Source organism: Adiantum capillus-veneris, chromosome 19 (genome assembly GCF_014529385.1).
Source record: "Adiantum capillus-veneris isolate H3 chromosome 19, ASM1452938v2, whole genome shotgun sequence".
NCBI classification, from domain to species: Eukaryota; Viridiplantae; Streptophyta; class Polypodiopsida; order Polypodiales; family Pteridaceae; genus Adiantum; species Adiantum capillus-veneris.
In genome coordinates, this window is record NC_140949.1 from 18,438,174 (window position 1) to 18,456,598 (window position 18,425).

Here is an 18,425-nt window from a genome sequence, read left to right on the forward strand (position 1 = left end):
TTGGTAAGATATGGATCATTGGATTAAAAATTGTGACCAAATTTGCAAAGTTAGTCTGCGGACAGAAAACTGATGACCATTTGACCAAAAATTGCCCAAACTTGATGAAATTTAGCTAGAATCCTTAAGTTGAGTTCCTCTTAACATATCTGTGTCAAGATTGGGACAAAAACTTGCAAAAATTTAGCTAGAGGAAATAATCACGATTATTTACATCTGCTACAAAATTTCACAATCTTGCACATTTGAGTATACCACGAGGTCAAGCATATCAAGTAGACTCCACAAATCAATTTTGGTGAAATTTGGATTACAAAAGTCAGACTTAAGCCAGATTCTTGAAAACCGAGTCTGCGGACACAAAACTGTTGATAACTTGAACAAATCTTGTTTAAATTAAGTTTTAACTTGACTCAAAGACTCAAAATAGATCATAAAAAGACTGTTCACTGGAAAAGTTTTAAAAATTGTCCATTTTAGGTCAAAAGTAAATAATCGTGATTAACACTTTTGGCTTAAAACTGATCAAGGTTGATACCAGAGACTCTATGCATGATTATAAACATCTTTTGTGAAGGCTCATAGAGTTTGGATCACAAAACAGACCAAAAACTTGACAAAAACTGAAATATGTACTGATTGTCAAGAAATTGTGTTTGACTTGATGAATCTTGTTCAAATTAAGTTTTAACTTGACTCAGAGTCTCAAAATAGATCATAAAAAGACTATCTAGTGAAAAAGTTGAAAAAATTATCCATTTTAGGTCAAAAATAAATAATCATGATTATTTACTTTTGGCTCAAAACTCTGTGTAGACTCGACAAATCAAATTTGGTGAAATTTGGATCACAAAATCGAGACTTAAGCCAGATTCTTGGAATCAGAGTCTGCGGACACTAAACAGTTGATAACTTGGACAAATCTTGATCAAACTCAACCAAACTTGTCCATAGACCACCACAATGTAATTACTTGGCAAAACAAGCCTAAAAAGTGTAGAAATTGAGAAAAGTAAATAATCGAGATTATTTACTTTTGAGCCCCAGAAATGAGATTTTGGACTTTCGTGGTCAAGTTTGGGTTCCATCGGATCAAAATTAATACATGATAACTCAGTTTTCAAGTTGCAGATTAGTCCTTTAGCTCCTTGCAAGGATAGAATTTGGAAATTTCAATTGCTGACTCACTTAGCTCAGATTGAAGAACCAGGTTGTAGGCAAAGAATTGGGAGCTGGGGAGCTTGACAAGAGCTGAATTCAAGTCAAGTGGAAAAACGGATAACAATCTAATCTGCAGGTTATGTTATTCAAGGCCTAGATTTTCATCATTTCAAAGGCTGCAATCAATTCTGACACTTTTGAGCTGAAGTTAATCAATTCTTGTGAGTCTAAGAGAAATCAGCTGCCAAAAGTACTTTGGCAAAAGCATTCTGCTAATCAATACCAAAATCTGCTAGGAGACAGTTTTTACAGAACTAGTCAACATGGACTCATCTCGAGCTGAGAGTTCAAGTACAATAGAGCAAGCCAGTAGCAGTGGTAACACAGGTACAAGTGCAACAGAGAAGATTTTACAACTATAAGGCTACAATGGAGATAAAGTCTTACATGCAGATTCAGAAGGCCATAGATATTTAATGAGCAGCAAAAGCAGCACAGGAGCCAAGATCTTATTAATCAGAGTAAAGCCATATTTAGAGAACTCCCAAATGTTCACAGACTTCAGTGGAGCTAGGTATTGCAAGCTCAAAGATGAAGTGCAGTTAGAACATCAGATAGTCAACCAAAGTGTTTATCCAAAAATCTACACAAGCCAGCAAAACATACAGTTAGTGCATATGCAATCAGGGTCATTGTACATGGACTACAGTGGTCAGATCTATAATCGAGAACCAAAAATGAAAGATCCAACAGATTAACCAATTGAAGCCAGTCTAATTGGAGAACCGAGCCAAAGACGGTACAAAGGTCAAGATGGAGCATTCTACGACTTGATGCTTAGTGGTTTAAAAGAAGGTGCTGACAACTTGGCCAACATAGAAGCAAAAACTTCTCAACTAGAGCTTGACATGCTAGAACCAAATGAAATACCACCATTTATGGCGTATTGCCTAGATTGTGGACAAAAAGGTGGACATTTTTCTGAAGATTGTCCAAGAAACCTAGACGACAAGGACACATCAATCACCAAGCAAGGTACAGAGCAAGTTGGAAATGTGAATCTCGATGTAAGTACATTTAACTCGTCACTTTTAATGCAATCAGATGATTCTGCATTACCATTAGAAGCACAATTCAAAACACTACAAGTTCAAAATCATCATAAAGATGCACAGGCACCTGAAAAGCTTAAAATTGATTCTTTAAACAACAAGTTCTTGCATGAATTTAAGGTGTCCATATATCACCAAAGGTTGAAAAGACTATTGAGTTTGCAAATGATTTTGCATCCACTACCACAAGTATGCAATTATTCACAAGTCTAAGAGACACATCAAACAGAATGATGTTAGCTTTGTATGGTACACATAATTCATATCCACACTATGTAGACCAAAAAGGAAAATTGTACAAAAAGGATCAATCTGTGTTTGAACGGCCCACATACCAGCTCATAGAAGTGCATCCAGTGATAGATAAAAAAAGGATGATTCATTTCAGAGGAAAGAATATATTATAGCCCATCCTCTCTAGAGCTGAAGGATATTACCCGAGTGAACCCAGAAATTTGTTCAGAGCCAAATTCTCCTCCATTAGAAATCAAGCTTCGATGTTGTGACCAAACGAGCATATACTTTGACCAAAATAGTCGTAGATATAGATGAGAGTCTAGCATCTATGATGCCTTGGGTCCTGAAACCACAGAAGCTCATATCATAGGAGACCCATGGGATAGACAATATCAGGGCAAAGATAATGCTATTTACAGCTTGACTTGGAGAATAATTTCTCATGTTTCACGGAAATACATAGGAAACTATGTAGAAGGTTTACAGATGCCAAACATCAACAGTGCTATCCAAAGTGTACCTTCGCAATCCCAAGAGGTGAGACTCAACCAGAGCCAAATAGTTTTGAGCTCTCACAATGCAGTAGTCTATAGTGATCACCCTAGAAAGGGGGGAGCTGCAAATTCATCAAGCTCAGCTCAAGTACCAAGAAATGCTACACCAGTTATAAGCCCAAGAACTTCTAGCTAGCAGACCCCTTCAAAGCAAAAACCATTGGAAGATCATATCGTTGTTGGAAATTTTCCATTGACCCAAAAACCATCAAAATCTGCATAAAAAATCTTCTATGAAGATCATCGGGGATGAAAGTTTTAATTGATCTCCACAATTCAAAGTCAAAAGCCAAGAAATCCCATATGTTCAAACAGTTGCATGAGACCAAGCTCGCATATGCATACCGAGATGCAAATGGCAATGATTCTCAGCAGGTTCATGACCTGTACAAGCCCCTACAGATGCTAAACCTGAAGTCAAGGACTATCTGAAGATGGTGCAAAGCCTCAAGCTACCAGAATAGGTGAAAGAAAAGTCAAAATCAATGAGAGCTAAAGTCCAAAAGGCTACACAAAGGTCACCACCAAAATCTCCTCGAAAGAGATAGATTTTGCCAGAAAGTACAGTGGATCTTCTAAGATCAAAAGTTACGCAAATGCAGGCACACAATGCTCAACAAATGCAAGAAAAACGTGCGGTATTACAACAAAACAAGCCAATATCAACGGAAGCAGGTAATCAAGACAAAGCCAATGTAGAAAAAGTTCACCCACGGACACTGCCACCACAAAAGCACTCAATACATAAAGAAATCCTGAGAAGATCAAGTGCAACATCACCAATGAGAACAAGGTCGTCTACAGTAGACGACGGCACTGCCTGAAGAGCTCTTATTGTTTCTCATATATCTATCTCTTTTGTTTAGGTTGTGGTCTCCTCCTTCATCTCCACTTCCATCTCTACTCTCTATTCACCAATACGAAAGTGGAGCCATACCCATTTTACTCAACATTGTCTTTTCTTCTTCCACTTATGTGATAGAATAACCCATGTATAGAGCTTTATGGGCATGGTGAGATTCTCCATGTCAATCCTTGTCTAACCTCCCTTTAGCCCATGTTCCCCCACTCTGAAGTGGGCCTACAGTGAGAGAATAGGCATCTTTGAGTCATTTAAACCCATTTTGTTTCAAACGAATCATGTTGAAAACAAAACAAAATTCACAAAGCCTCAATGCATTTATATATGGCTTTTGGGTTTATTCCAATATCATTATCACTGGCTCCCGAACATAACCATCATTATTCTAGCCATATATAACAATAAACACTCTCATAACCATAAAAACCATCATATTCCAATCCTGTCTTCCCATCTAGACAACACTCTCATAACCATAAAAACGTTTCACATGAAAAAGACATAGAATGTTTGCACAATTGAAGCAACCCCCCAGACTTTGGCTTGCATATTAGATACAAATACACATCTCTTCCCAAACTCGTGTCCAACACTAGAAGCCCAAACCTGGCCCCTAACATTAGGAGTCACACTAATTTTAGACCATAACCCATGGGTTTGACCCCATAGACAACCCACATTTGTGCATTCACCCACTGCATTTCGATCAGGAATCGATTGAGTAGGGCACAAGTATGTAGTCTATTCCTCATCTACAAACTTCCAAACTTTAGGGAGTTATAGAATCAGGAAACTTCCAAACCAAGTGAAGAGATATAAATACACATCTCAATGGGTCCTGGAGAGCCTTCATAACCAGTTAAGGAGTAGCCCCCGCTACAATTAAAAAAATTTCTCAAAAAAACATCCTTCAATTGACATTCCAAGTAAGAGGTTTTTTTCTACCTCTGTCAGCCTATGAAGCTAGCCCTGTCCCGCAGCCAGAATTAGAACTAGCAGTATAATGATACCAATGATGTTCATACAAATTTGAACTGCAAAAAACTTGAAATGAAGTAAGGGTCATAGAGATTTAAGAGTAAAAGAAGCTTTCTGCTCAGTTCAGGCAAGGCATATATAACCATTCAATATCAATTATTAACAATCAAAAAATGCATGCTTTTTAATGAGATCTTTGAATGATTATTGAAACATTTGATGCCACTTGGTCGTACATTCCAAGAGAGAAAGATCCCAACTAGCATAATGTTATGTTGAATTGAAGAGTTTCATCTTCACTAGACTTCACTGTTCAGTGGAGAATAGTCTTCACTAGACTTCAGCTCCATTCGTCTTTCTCAATAAACCTGATTTGATGCGTTTTGACAAGAGCCTTTGTTTACTGCATAAAACTGCATGGTGTGCTTTACATAGTTTGCAAACATTAAGCATGCAAGTTTGCCATACCCCCCATCCAGGACAGGGCTCTCCAAAGATCATTATAACATCGATACACTCAACATCTCCAGCTTTTTGAGATGATGATTACATGCTTCCTTGCAGGTGGCACGAGAGACGTGCATATGCAAAAGACCGTCTATTGTCCCCAACATAGAATTCATGTCCTTTTCCATATCTTGAGTGTTGAATGAGGAAGCTATGTAGGCATGCAGTGCAAGACGGGAAAAGTGTGTGTGCGCCTTCAAATTATGTGGTTATGTGTGATTACCAGCTTCCTAGCATGCTTATTGTGGGGCAACTTGTCTAGAAAGAGCAGAGAAGGCAAAAAGGAGAAGAGACATGTGTGTGCACAAAACTCCTCCATTGTGAAAAGCCCACTCATTGTGACAGTGCCAGTTTCCTAGGGAGAGAACGAATACAAGCACGTCCAGTGATAACAGGCGAGGACGTGTCTGCATTAGACTCTGGTGGTTCTGAATCTTCCCAACAAGTTGTGCTTACCATGATTGTGTGGTCTTCTTGCTTGGAGAAGCAAGACAGACATCTTGATGCATGAGGCAAAATGCACACACACTGTAGAACCATTCACCCAAGGACAATAGAGATCTCATTAAAGAGGTATCGACGCCTCCATCAGACGCGTACACCATTTCTGGAGAGCAACAAAAACGCTTGTAGCTGCCCCCTTAGCTTTGCAACTAGCACCATCAGCTCATCAGTTGGATTGTGTTTAGCTGCGATTATAGCTGTTGAATAGTTATGCCTTGGAAGCTCCACAGATATGCCATCTACATCGAGTGCTTTTGATTGATACTTTTTTCCATTGGCTTGCAATACAGATTCATGGCATGGTAAACTCCAACATGAAAATTCCCAACCATATTAGAAATAAATATCTTGTATTCTTCAATCATGTTTCACAATAAGCACTCCCTTAAACTCATTGGTTGAACTGCTGATGGCTACAAGGACATGAATTAATGACTTCACTCTTCATCTATTCGGATATGTATGGATTTTTCTATATATCTATATGTGTGCGCATTGTATTTGCTTGTTGAAACTCACAGATGCAGCAACCGTACCATTGTTGACTCTGTATTTTTTAACAGGTTCTCCAATTCTTCATCTGGCGATTCATTGCTTAGGCACGAGGCAATACTTTCCATTCACAGCAGTAGTGCGGCCACCTGGCACTGGAGACTCTGCGATTCCTCGTGAACTTTTTTCACATGCGAGTTTGATGCTCTGGAATTAGACTCGGCTTTCTCTAGAAGGCACTACAGGCTTTCAACCTCATGCTGCAACATTGTAGAGATCAATGAAAGAGATAAGTAACTACCAAGGGTTTCGAGAACAATGCACTACTAGAAAAGTGTATACTTGTGTGCCAGAGAGTTGATTGATAGTCATTTCCATCTTTGACTCCCTTAACAAAACTTGCTATTGCAGCTCCTCCACAGTTGATTGCAAGCACATAAGTTCCACTTGCCACATGCTATTTTCCACAGCTTGCAATAATTTTCTCTTTCTAGCAGCTTTTGCTCCAGCTGTTCCATTTGATCTTGCAGATGGGAAATAATTGAATTCTGGTCCACACGGTTATCTGTAGAGGGAAACAGAAGACATCATCAAGGCCCTTTCCCTTATAAACAAGAATATCAAAGAAAACACAATGATCATCTCCCTTCAGCATTACCTTGAAAAAGTTGTCCCTGCACTTTTTTAGGCCTAAGTCCTTATTCAGATGCCTGATGAGCAAGTGCATGAGTCCCAAAACATTCAGTACCTCATCGATCAAATGACACATTCACATTTGAATCACGAATCAAAAACATAAAGTGAAGAATGCTTTAGACTTGTCGAGAAATGGATTATGAATTTTCAATTTGCATCAAGTCGAAACTATACAAGAAATCTACCTTGTGACTTTAGCACGAACTAATTTGAGATTCGAAAGATCACAAAGCTTTCTGAAATTGTTTGCTCAATTGATCATTAATAGGTACATTTCTTGTATCTCATATGCAAACAATCCATTCTCCAAAAGTGACTAAACCCAAATCTCACAAGCTTGAGGGCCACACAAAGCCAAATACAGGCGAACCATAACAGGATATAACAAGCTTGCACGCAAAGTGACTATGCCCAATCACACATAGAAGGCCATACATGCCTACAATTCCAAACAACCCTTGTACCATGCTAATATGTTACCGTGCATATGTTTTACTAAATTGCATCTAGTGACACTAAAATACACAAAGGATTTCAGCATAACTGAGAAGTCTAAATGCGCCTTCATGGCGTCGCGAGGATTAGGCGTGTAGACAAGTGAAGAATGTCATGGAAATGACATGTTGCTCTACTTCTGCTCCTGCAAGTATGTGCATAAATCTAAATTTGAAGTTACCAAAGCATATAACGTACATTGTCTGACTATGGTGTACATTGTCAAATTAGGCAATGGCATACTAATTATGAGATGCAGGATGTGATGGGAGATGTCAATTCTCGAAACAACATGGAATCTGCTGTAATGATCTTGTTAGCAGAGATGCCTATGCGTGCATGTCAAGAATTTATTTTGAAATAGAATGGAAGATGCCAATGTGCAAGCACTAAGTACAAATGTGTATGTCTATATACAATTTGCACATTAACATTCCCCTCATGATGAACACTTCATGAAACAGCATACAATTTGATGGCGTTTTGATAATCTTCTTGATAGGGTTACAATGTGAGTGTACCATAAATGTTTCCACAAAGGGGATAATCTCCACCAGGTTGTGAAAGAGCACTTTGTCTACGCTTCTGTCAGGAGGCAGGCTGGAGGAAAGAGAAGGTGATGATGAAGAAGCTGATGTTGCAAAGCACTCGCTCCATGTATGTGATGATGCAGCAAGCCCACTGAAATGTCTATCCTTCCAACTATCTACAGAGTAGAAAGGGTTGTTTGGGCTGATAGAATCCCACCTTCTTGAGTAATGGGGCCCCGATGAGTGCGCAACAGCTTTGCCCACTTCCATTGTGAGAGTGTGAATAGCCCAATTAAGCTAGCGACAGTCTGTGACTATGGAAGAGGTGCAACACACACAGACTTGTAATGATGAGAGAGAGAGAGAGAGAGAGACCTATTCAAAATCACACGATCCCTTCCTCCCCGCTATCAACTGCAGCACAGACAAAGCGCGCACACACACACAATCAAATTGGATGTTCATTTGATGCTGTAATGGATGTGATTTGTTTGCTCATGAGCGATTGGCTTTTGGTAATTTTAGTCACTTGAGTGTAGCTTGAGTTAGATGCAAGTTGTTAGTTGTTTTTCAAGATATTGACAGCCTCTTGTAGCCTCTATGCACTAGTCGTGTCAGCTTCGTCCCATGGATTGACAAATATAATCGTGGTTCTCGCTCATACTACAATAAGATAGGATGGTGAGGTTAGACATGCGTCCCACACCTTGGTGGCTCAATTACCCGATGGTGTCATCCCAAAGCAAGAGAAGGATCTCCATAAGAGTATGTGCTCTAAACCATGTAAAGAAAAAATTCACTTACATCTAAATGTAGCCATTAGCATGCATATGAGAATAAGAACAATGATTCTTGCGGGGTTCAAAGAAGAGACACATAGTAGTAGGGAAATCAAAACACTTACTGTGACCACTACTTTGGAAAAGCATGCAACCCAAGGAAGTAGAGGTGAGAATACCCATACTAATATGGATGCCACACAAGCCACTCAAGGTACACAATCTAATGTGCCAGTTACTCAATCAACCACCATGGCCACTTCTATCCCTATTATTAGTATTCTTGACAAGAGATGTCTTAAAAGGGCTTATGGAACCACCAAGCACCCCAACTAAACCACAAAGGAAGAATTTTCTAGAGTCCTCTATAGCACCCACTACCTCCTTTGTTGCAGAGTCATCTTTAGGCGTAGAGATTTGGGAAAGATGACCTATGACTTGTTCAGTTGGTGAGTTGTGTTGAATGAATTTAATTTTAGTGTTGTTTTCATGTAAAATTTGTTTTAAAGCTACCAATTTACAAGCTAGAGTCCTCTATAGCACCCACTATCTCCTTGCTGCAAAGTCATGTCTAGGCCAAGAGATTTGGGAAAGATGACCTATGACTCATTCCATTGGTGAGTTGTGTTAAACAAATTTGATTTTAGTGTTGTTTGCATTTAGTGATTGTTGATTGTAGGGTTTGAGTACCAAACTTATGTTGATGTTGTCCTTGTTGATGTCACCCAAGTTGATAGGTTTGCCCTTGATAGGTAAACACAATGATCATGTAGCATTGCATCATCATTTATTTACTACATATTTGTTTTTGAAAAAGCATCAACAAGTTTTTTTCAATTCAAAAGACACGTATTTATAGCAAAGATGGAGTTCCATGTCAAGAGGTAGCTCGATTGATATTTGTGAATTCCCCTACAAGCTTGCTAGTGGACAACCTTGGTCCCATTCCTTGGGTTGAGTGATTTTTATTCACATCAAAGGGTTACATGATGTTGCATGCTACATATTGATGCGAATGTTTCTTCTAGCGTGCATGCCTATTCCCAAGTGGAACACATTCTCATAGGGTAAGGGTTTCATGGATCTTGCTTGTGAGTATTTGCTTGACAAGGAATTCTTGATCACTATGTGCTTAGCTAGGCAAATAGGCAAATTTATTACAGATGCAACAAGAGTTGGCCTTGTACTTTATCGTACTTGGTTGCTTATGTGTGAGTCCAAAGAATATCAGAATTTGATGACTAGAGAGGCGGTAAGATCACTATAGTTTTAGGGATGCTTCAAACAAATTTTGTGTTATATTCATTAATCGAGAAGAAGAGTTGACACATTCGTGATTTGTGTTCTCAAATAGGTGCTTGATCATAACATGTGTCTTTGGGATTGTATTGGTTATAGTGTGCCTTGCTATGATAGAGAAAGTTCAAAAAAGATCAATGAGAGGTTGTTTCCAGTGTATCATAGCTACATGCTTGATGATTGTGTCGTTCCCATAGAAATTGATGGTTTCATTGTTACAGGTGGTGCAGAGAAGAGCTTCTCTATTGGTGAGTAGTGTTGTATGATCTTATTATGTTGTTTGGATTATTATTTTCACTTGCATGAGCAATGATGTTTTATCTATTGGTTGGTGAAATGGATATGTGGTTGTTAGTTATGTTCATGGAGCACTACGAATACGTCTTGGATGTGTTTGCAAGGTGTGGTGGTTTGGGAAGGGCCAGTGAAGAAGAGATGGGACATTGCATGTCCTTAGAGCTAGATAATGTGCTTTATGAGAATTGTTTTTCTCCCATAGTGTGTGGATCCATACCATGCTGAGGGATTATTGTGTTTTTTGGGGGGAATCTAGACATTTCATTTTATTGATCCTTTCATTTTCTTCTTTGCCACAATATTTTCTAGTGAAAACTATGTGATTACATGGTTGGCATGTCACTATGTTTGACATGAATGTTTGTTGGTTTATAAGGTGTTATGAAACCATCGTCTGAGTGACTCTAGAGAGGTAATTGAGGTGTGAATATGTTGGTTTATTTTTGGTATGATATCTTTGCCTTCAAGTCCACGTGGAAGCCCTAATGTGGGTGGAAGGTATATTTCTTTGAAAAATGCAAGTTTGTACAAAGAAAATTGTAACAAATTTTTACTAGCAGAATGCATGCATGCACTTCTTCTTAATGGAGCATATGATTTGAGTGCTTGATTGGTATGTGATATGGTGTTACTTCGTCTTGGATTCAGAATTCCTTTGCTTTTTTTGGTGTTTAAATTTTACTTCGTGCCTATAGTATGTGTGTATGTTTTATCCTATAAATTTGAGACTATGCCATGTTGGATTGCAAAAGCTTGAAAATTTTTCAATTGATTGCAAAAGCACAAAAAAGGAAGCTCACATTTTAAAAAATCCCCCCTAGTAGCTAGCAGGCCTATAGCAATAGCTACCAAGACCATAGTGATCTTGTGCATACTAGAGTATCTAGGTAGCATGGTGGCTACTAATGTAGCTTCCTATTGCTATACCAGAGTAGCCAAGGTACCAAAGTAGCTACAAACCTAGTAGCCTTGTGGGTGGCTCTCAAATTAGCACGATGGATACCAAATTAGCCTTCTAGCTACCACAATAACTTGACGTCTCAAAGAGTAGCTTGGTGGCCACCAGAATAGCCTTGTGTCTACCACAATATCCTAGTGGATATGGTGGTGGCTATCACTCTACTAGTCTAGCCTTGTGGCTAATCAACTGACTACCTCTTTTTTAGTGTAGCATGATGGATCTTTGCATTAAGCCGTCATTCTACTCACAAGTGTAGACTTAAGCCAACATTCTACTTACTAGTTGTAAGCCCATAGTGGTGTCTACAAATATATCTTGGTAGTTTAGCTACTCAATTGAAGATGTTTGGTAGGCTAGTGTTGATTTGATATAGATATAGCCGTCTTTTGTGCTCAGGGTGCTTTCAATTGTATCTCCCCATTTTTCTAGAACCTTCCTGTCCTTTCTTGGTAGCCAACTACTCTTTTATTCTAGGGCTAGAGTAATCAAAGAAGGTTTAATTAATTGCTCTTTGTTTACATTTTTCACTTCATGTTTTGTGCTACTCTGAACTTTGACTAATAAAAAACATGTATAGTTGTTTGTGCAAAGGCTGGGTAGCCTGAGTCAAAGGAAGAAATTGTGGCATTCAACATCGTGAATTTTTGAGAAGGAAGCAAAAGTGGAGGATGTGATAGCTATTGAGAAGGAAGTAGAATTGGATGAGGTGAGAGAGATTGACATAGGTATTGTGGCAGAGAAAGATGTTCCTAATAAGGAAGCTCCCCAATAGTAGGAGAGTTTACTAGATGAGGAAGCTCCTCCATAGTAGAAGCCTTCAATATTGGAGGAAGCTTAAGAATCAATCCCCTTTCTCTCTTTCAAGAAATGATGATAATGCAAAAGGAGAAAAGAGGAAGAAAGTAGGAGTTTTTTTTTTTTTTGGTTTCTAATGATGGTAGCACTATTTGAACCCAATGGATGAAAGATCATTATTTCTTCAATGCAAGAGTGGTTGGAAAACATCCAAAATGCTAAACTAAGGAATTTGAAGTTATGTGACAGGAGGAGAATAATTCACCAACAACAAACACCCCATATGAGAATGGAAGAAGAGGTGCTACCACAACTGAGTCCAAAAAAAACTACAAACATAGATTACCCTTCTTTATATTTTGTGGCAGAAAATTGGCCTCCACTGCTTGGAGTTATTGTCAATGTTGGCTTTGCTCGGGGGGTGCACTATGTAATTATGTTAATGTATAACGTGAGTTTGAAAGGAGGGGTTTTAAAATGCAACAAATTTAAGCAATTTAACAAAGATACATTAAAATAAGGGGTTTTTATATTCAATTTTGGAAAACAATCCTAAAATATTCATTCAAGCATGTTAAAAGAGGGGCTTTCTTAATACCCCGTGAATGCACGTCATATAGGAGGGGGGTACTGAACGGTGAACCCCCGTGTGGCTTTGTAATGTGTTGGCAATTTTTCATCAATGAAAATATAAATACTTTTTGCTCTTGTATTTTTTTATCATTTTATTTTATCTTATAGTTAATTATACTATTCACAGGCTACCAATAGTGATTTTGACATATTCCCTGGTAATAGGGGTCATAGTGCTAACATACCTATTCAATACAAGGTGAGTATAAAAGCCATCCATTTATTTCTTCTTCCAGATCATCCTCTTTAATTGTATAGTTAATTCTCATGCTTAATGAGAGGTCCCCAACTCACAGACTCTAAAAGTTTGAATAGGGTCCTTGACAGGTCCTAGGCCTAATAAAAACTAGAGTCTCTAAGTAATAAAAATCCAATAAACACACCCTAACCATTGGCAATGCCTTGGGATTAAAGACCTAGAGAAATACCTAGTCCTGTCTTGCAAGTGGAAATGAGAAAAAAATGTAAAAGACTTAAAAAACAAATGTCATGGGCTAAGGAATACTCTTCCAGTTCTTTTTTCCCTCTACGTGAGTGAGGGCACAGCCCTAGTAGATCCTCTTCCAGTGAAGAAGTTTACTAGACGTGAATGCACGGGGATGGATATTTACTTGACTAATTGGGTACACCCATCCATGATTGACAACCTTAGTCGATCCCCACTTACCACCTCACAGTCACACATGGTTTCTTATTTTCTAATTACTACCACATTCTTTGAGCACTTAAAATAATGGTTCCTTTTAATTTCTAATAATAGTGATTCCTTAAAATAAGTATTGAAAACAACATTGAAAACATTCTTTATCAACAACATCTTTAAACTTGAGACAAGTTATTGTCAACCAAAACATTGACCATAATAACCATGACCAATACTCTTCTTGCCTCAAGATCACCTAAGTGTGAAAAACGGCACCATTCCTTATTCCTAATTCGGGTGAAAAATATCACCAAAAAGTTCGAGGCATCCATACACCAAACCAATTGTCCATACAATTGAGTGGCTCCCCTAGGATAAGAAAATGGTATTCTAACTTATGCAGCAACATCAAGACATGAATGGAGTAGAGACTCATTGTTCACGGGGGTGGCCGACTTAAAAGTGGCCTTATAGCCATCCTTATTCATCTAAATGTACCAAGGAATCGGAGGTATCTTGACACAAATTGTCTTAAAGATGATCAATTAGATCTTTTCTAATTCAACCAAACTAACCAAAACATTTCTTTCCTAGTTTATCAAACAAATGCACGACGTTTCTTGAAAGGTACCCTTCCACTTTTAGCCAGTTTAATATTTCCTAAGTACCTAACTATTCCTTAATGGATGAAATGCTATAACTTTAAAAGGATTTATGCTACTTATAAACTTAATTCATAAACAAGGACCCACTTGGACTAGTCCAAAATTTGTTGAGGCTCGGGAGCACAAAAACTCTCGTCCGTCAGAATGCTACTCGGATTGGCCTCATGGTCGTGACTGGCCCTGGCCCTCTTTGTATTGATATCATCCTCTGATTGCTAATTTGTATGAATTCTTGTGGGGGCCATAGTATTTATCGTTATGAAAGGATACTTAGCCATTAGGTAAATTATCAAACTCAAAACGTACCTTAATAATTTTCATGATGATTTTTTATAAATTAAGTTAATACTAATTTTCCCAAATTTTAAGTCTTTTATTGGATTATAATATTATAAATAGTTTATTTATATTTGATATCATCATTGTAGGTTCTTAATACCTTGATTTAGCTATATGATTGACACATAATCTCCAAAAACTAATGTGCTAATTTTTCCCTCTAATTCCTAGTCAAAAATAATAACTTTTTGACATAGTAATTTTCTAACTACATATACAAGCAAGATAATTTTATCTTAGCTTCTGCATAGTACTTAGACTTTAATAATTATCTTATAATATTCTAATTTGATTTCTTAATTTCTCTCTTTTAATTATAGTCAAAGATAGATCTTTTTTACTTATTAATCAGTAGAAAAATTAATTAATAAAGATATATTTATTCCAAATCCCTGAAAGAGTATTCTAGCTTTAAACTTATCTCTACGTTGAATTAATAATTAACTTCTTTAATTTTTTGCTAAAAAAGAAGATTTTTGGATATAGTAAATAATAAGACTAATTAACTAATTAAGATATAATTATCGCAAAATTCTAACCATGTAGTTTAGCTATGAAAATTATCTAATCAATTGCTAAGTTGATTTACTATTTATCTCTCTTAGTTTTTTGCTAAAATCAAAGAGTTTAAGTAGTAATAACTAGAAAGACTAATTAACTCATTAAGATATAAACCACAAGTTTTTAACAGTGTAATCTAGCTCTAAAAATTATCTCACCAACTTTTGAGGTGACTTTCTAATTATCTCACCTAAATTTTTGGTAAAATTAAAGAATTTAAGCAATAGTTATTAGAAAAACTAATTAACCAATGATGATATGTTTATCAAGGATTTATAATAGTGTAATCTAACTCTAAACATTATCTCATCAACTTCTAAATTGCTTTACTAATTTTTCCTTTTAATTGTCTATTAAAAAGAAACATTTTGGATTTAGTAATTTAGAAAAACTAATCACTAATTATGAGATAATTATCACAACTGGTTAACAATGAAGCTTCATTGATAATTATCTTATGATTTGTTAAGCTATATTTTAAATTTCCCATCAATTTTAGTCTAAAAATAGATACTTTTTGCTTAAATAAATACCAAAATTAGATAGAAAATTTGATTCATAATTATCTAAATTGATTTGGTGTATTTCTCCTAAATTAAGGTCAAACTTAGGCAATTTTAGTCCTAATATAGGTTAATAACTAATTAGATTATTATTCATAGTCAGAAATTTATTACTCCATAATGGCTGATCTATTATTATAATCCACCAAATCTCATGAGATCCTTTTGATCCTCCCCTTCTACTGCAGTTTTCAAAAACTGTTGCGTAGTGTTCAAACACAAGGTGATGGAAAAGTATAATGTACACATTATGAGCTGACCATTCAGCCTGTGTCCCCAGGATGACGAATTACTCATTTGTTTGAATTATAAAAAGAACAGTCGACTGGCTAGACGGCTCCTTCTCTCTTACACTTCTTGCACACAGTATACTTGCAGATGAGGGATGACAGGAGGAGTCACGAGTGATGATGAGGTAGACGAAGGTGTTGAGGATGTTGAGGATGTGATTGCTTCCCTTTGCCGAGCTTTTGCTTCTCCTCCCCTCATGCGCCTTTTCCTTTGCTATATGATATAAAGCATCTTCACATGATTCTCCCTATTCCTCCATTTTTTGAAATGTAAATAACATACCTCCTCCATAGTCTATTTATATATAAGAAGATAATTATCAATAGGGATATGCTTAATATTTCCTAATTAAACGTATAATTATGAAAACAGAACAAAATTATTATGATTTTCACTAATCTAATGAGATTAGGGTTAGTTATCTTTATTAATCACTTAGAGGTTTTTATCTCTAGTGATCTTTGGATAGAATCTCTCTAAGCTACAAGGAAAATGCTAGGGTCTCCACGTCTGTGTCAAATTGTGAAGCCAAGGGACCTATTTATAGGTTTTGGATAACTAGGACTTGCATTGAGCAGCTCCTAGCTCTCCAAGGCACACCCCCCTCTTCCTCTAGCACCCCTTGTTACTTTTTTGTCTATCGCAGGCTCATAATATGATCCCCTAACACCTTCTCAGCTTGGTTGATGAAAACTGCTAGCTTCAGTTCACTTTAATGATTTAATTGAAAGTATCTAGTCCATGCAATAAAATATAAAGTAGGCCATGTCAAAAGACCATGTGATTTGATAGTTGTGAAGGTTTTCAATTGTTTTATTTGATTAAAGTGACCGTAAAAACTTCCAACAAGGATTTGGGGGTCAATTTTTATTCAAATTCGATTCTTTTTTTTTTTGGTTGAAGTAAAGCTATGCTTAAGGATCCAAAAAATACCAATTTTGAATATCTTCATGTTAATGGTTAAACAATTTATATGTCTAGTCCTCTGAATTAAAGACAAGGGCTCATTTTCTTGATTCTAGAAAGGTGGAAACCTTACACTCAAGGGATGGCACCAATGATTTTTCTACCAACAGTGATGTTAAAGCCTTAAATATAGTAATGGAAATGGTGTCTACTTGATCAACTACTTAAGTCCCTCCTAGTAATAGGATCAATTGGGCTAGCCAGGGATTTTAATGTTCATTTGATCACGTGAACTCTCTTGTGATCACAATGTTTATATTCACATTCACATAATCACAAAATTTTTACATAACGTGATCACAAGAAATTTTGTGAACATGTGAATGTGAATATAGACAATTCACATAATCACAAAATTTTTACACAATCACAGAAAATACCAATTGAATATGTTCATGTTAATGGTTTGCCAATTTATATGTCTAGTCCTCTCAACAAGGGCTCATTTTCTTGATTCTAGAAAGGTGGAAACCTTACACTCAAGGGATACCACCAATGATTTTTCTACCACCAGTGATGTTAATGCCTTAGACATAGTAGTGGAAATGGTGTCTACATGGTCCACTACTAAAGTCCCTCCTAGTAATAGGGTCAATTCGGCTAGCCACAAATTTAATGTTCACATGATCGCGTGAAATTTATTGTGATCACAATGTTTATATTCAGATTCACATAATCACACAATTTTCACATAACGTGATCACAAAAAAGCCAATAAGTGGTGACGTAGAAACCCACCAAAACCCCACCAAGGTATGTGATTTTTCTAATAGTCTTAATAGGAAACTATGTGAACCCTAAACCGAGCTCATTAAGAAATGAAAAAATCCCAGCCGGCTTACCAAACTGAATGATTTCTATAGGTGACGGGGAAGTCACGTGAATATTTAATGTGATCATGTATTTTGAAACGTGATCACTCAATGTTATTAACGTGTTCACATGTTTGTGATCACGTTAATGAAATCCTTGGGGCTAGAAATCCCTTTTCAATACAAGGTAATAGGCGCTGTTGAGGCCCTGGGAGCACTGCAGGCATGAAGACAAAAAGCCGCCGTGATCCCAGCATACAAGGCCATTTCAGGTAGCCACATTTTGCATGGGTTGGTTTTGAACGAGCATACGTGCTCCAAATGGATACCCTCACCTACTACTCGCTCATGTTTTTACAAAAATATTTTGTTAGAGTATTCCCTCTCCAAACCCTCTTTTCTCCCTCCCTCCCTCTTGCATGGTCGCCCTGCCTTTTGCTGCTCATCTCTACTCTTGCCCATTCTCTGCCATAAATTAAATCAACTACCTCTAACCAGAAACCTCATCGTGCAAACCCGAAACCCATGCCAGCTTCACGCTATGAAACAGCTTGGCAAAAGCCTTCACCTCACATCTGCCACAGCCTTCATTTTTTTTTTGGGGGGGGGGGGGGGGGGGGGGAGAGAGAGAGAGAGAGAGAGAGAGAGAGAGAGAGAGAGAGAGAGAGCTATGAGTATGTGGTTGGACAAAGA

General features: G+C 37.3%; 1 pseudogene; it reads right to left on the reverse strand.

Annotated features, from left to right (window-relative positions):
• Positions 1-5,999: 5,999 nt before the first annotated feature.
• On the reverse strand, positions 6,000-8,398 carry LOC147433647 (uncharacterized; annotated as a pseudogene).
• Positions 8,399-18,425: the final 10,027 nt, after the last annotated feature.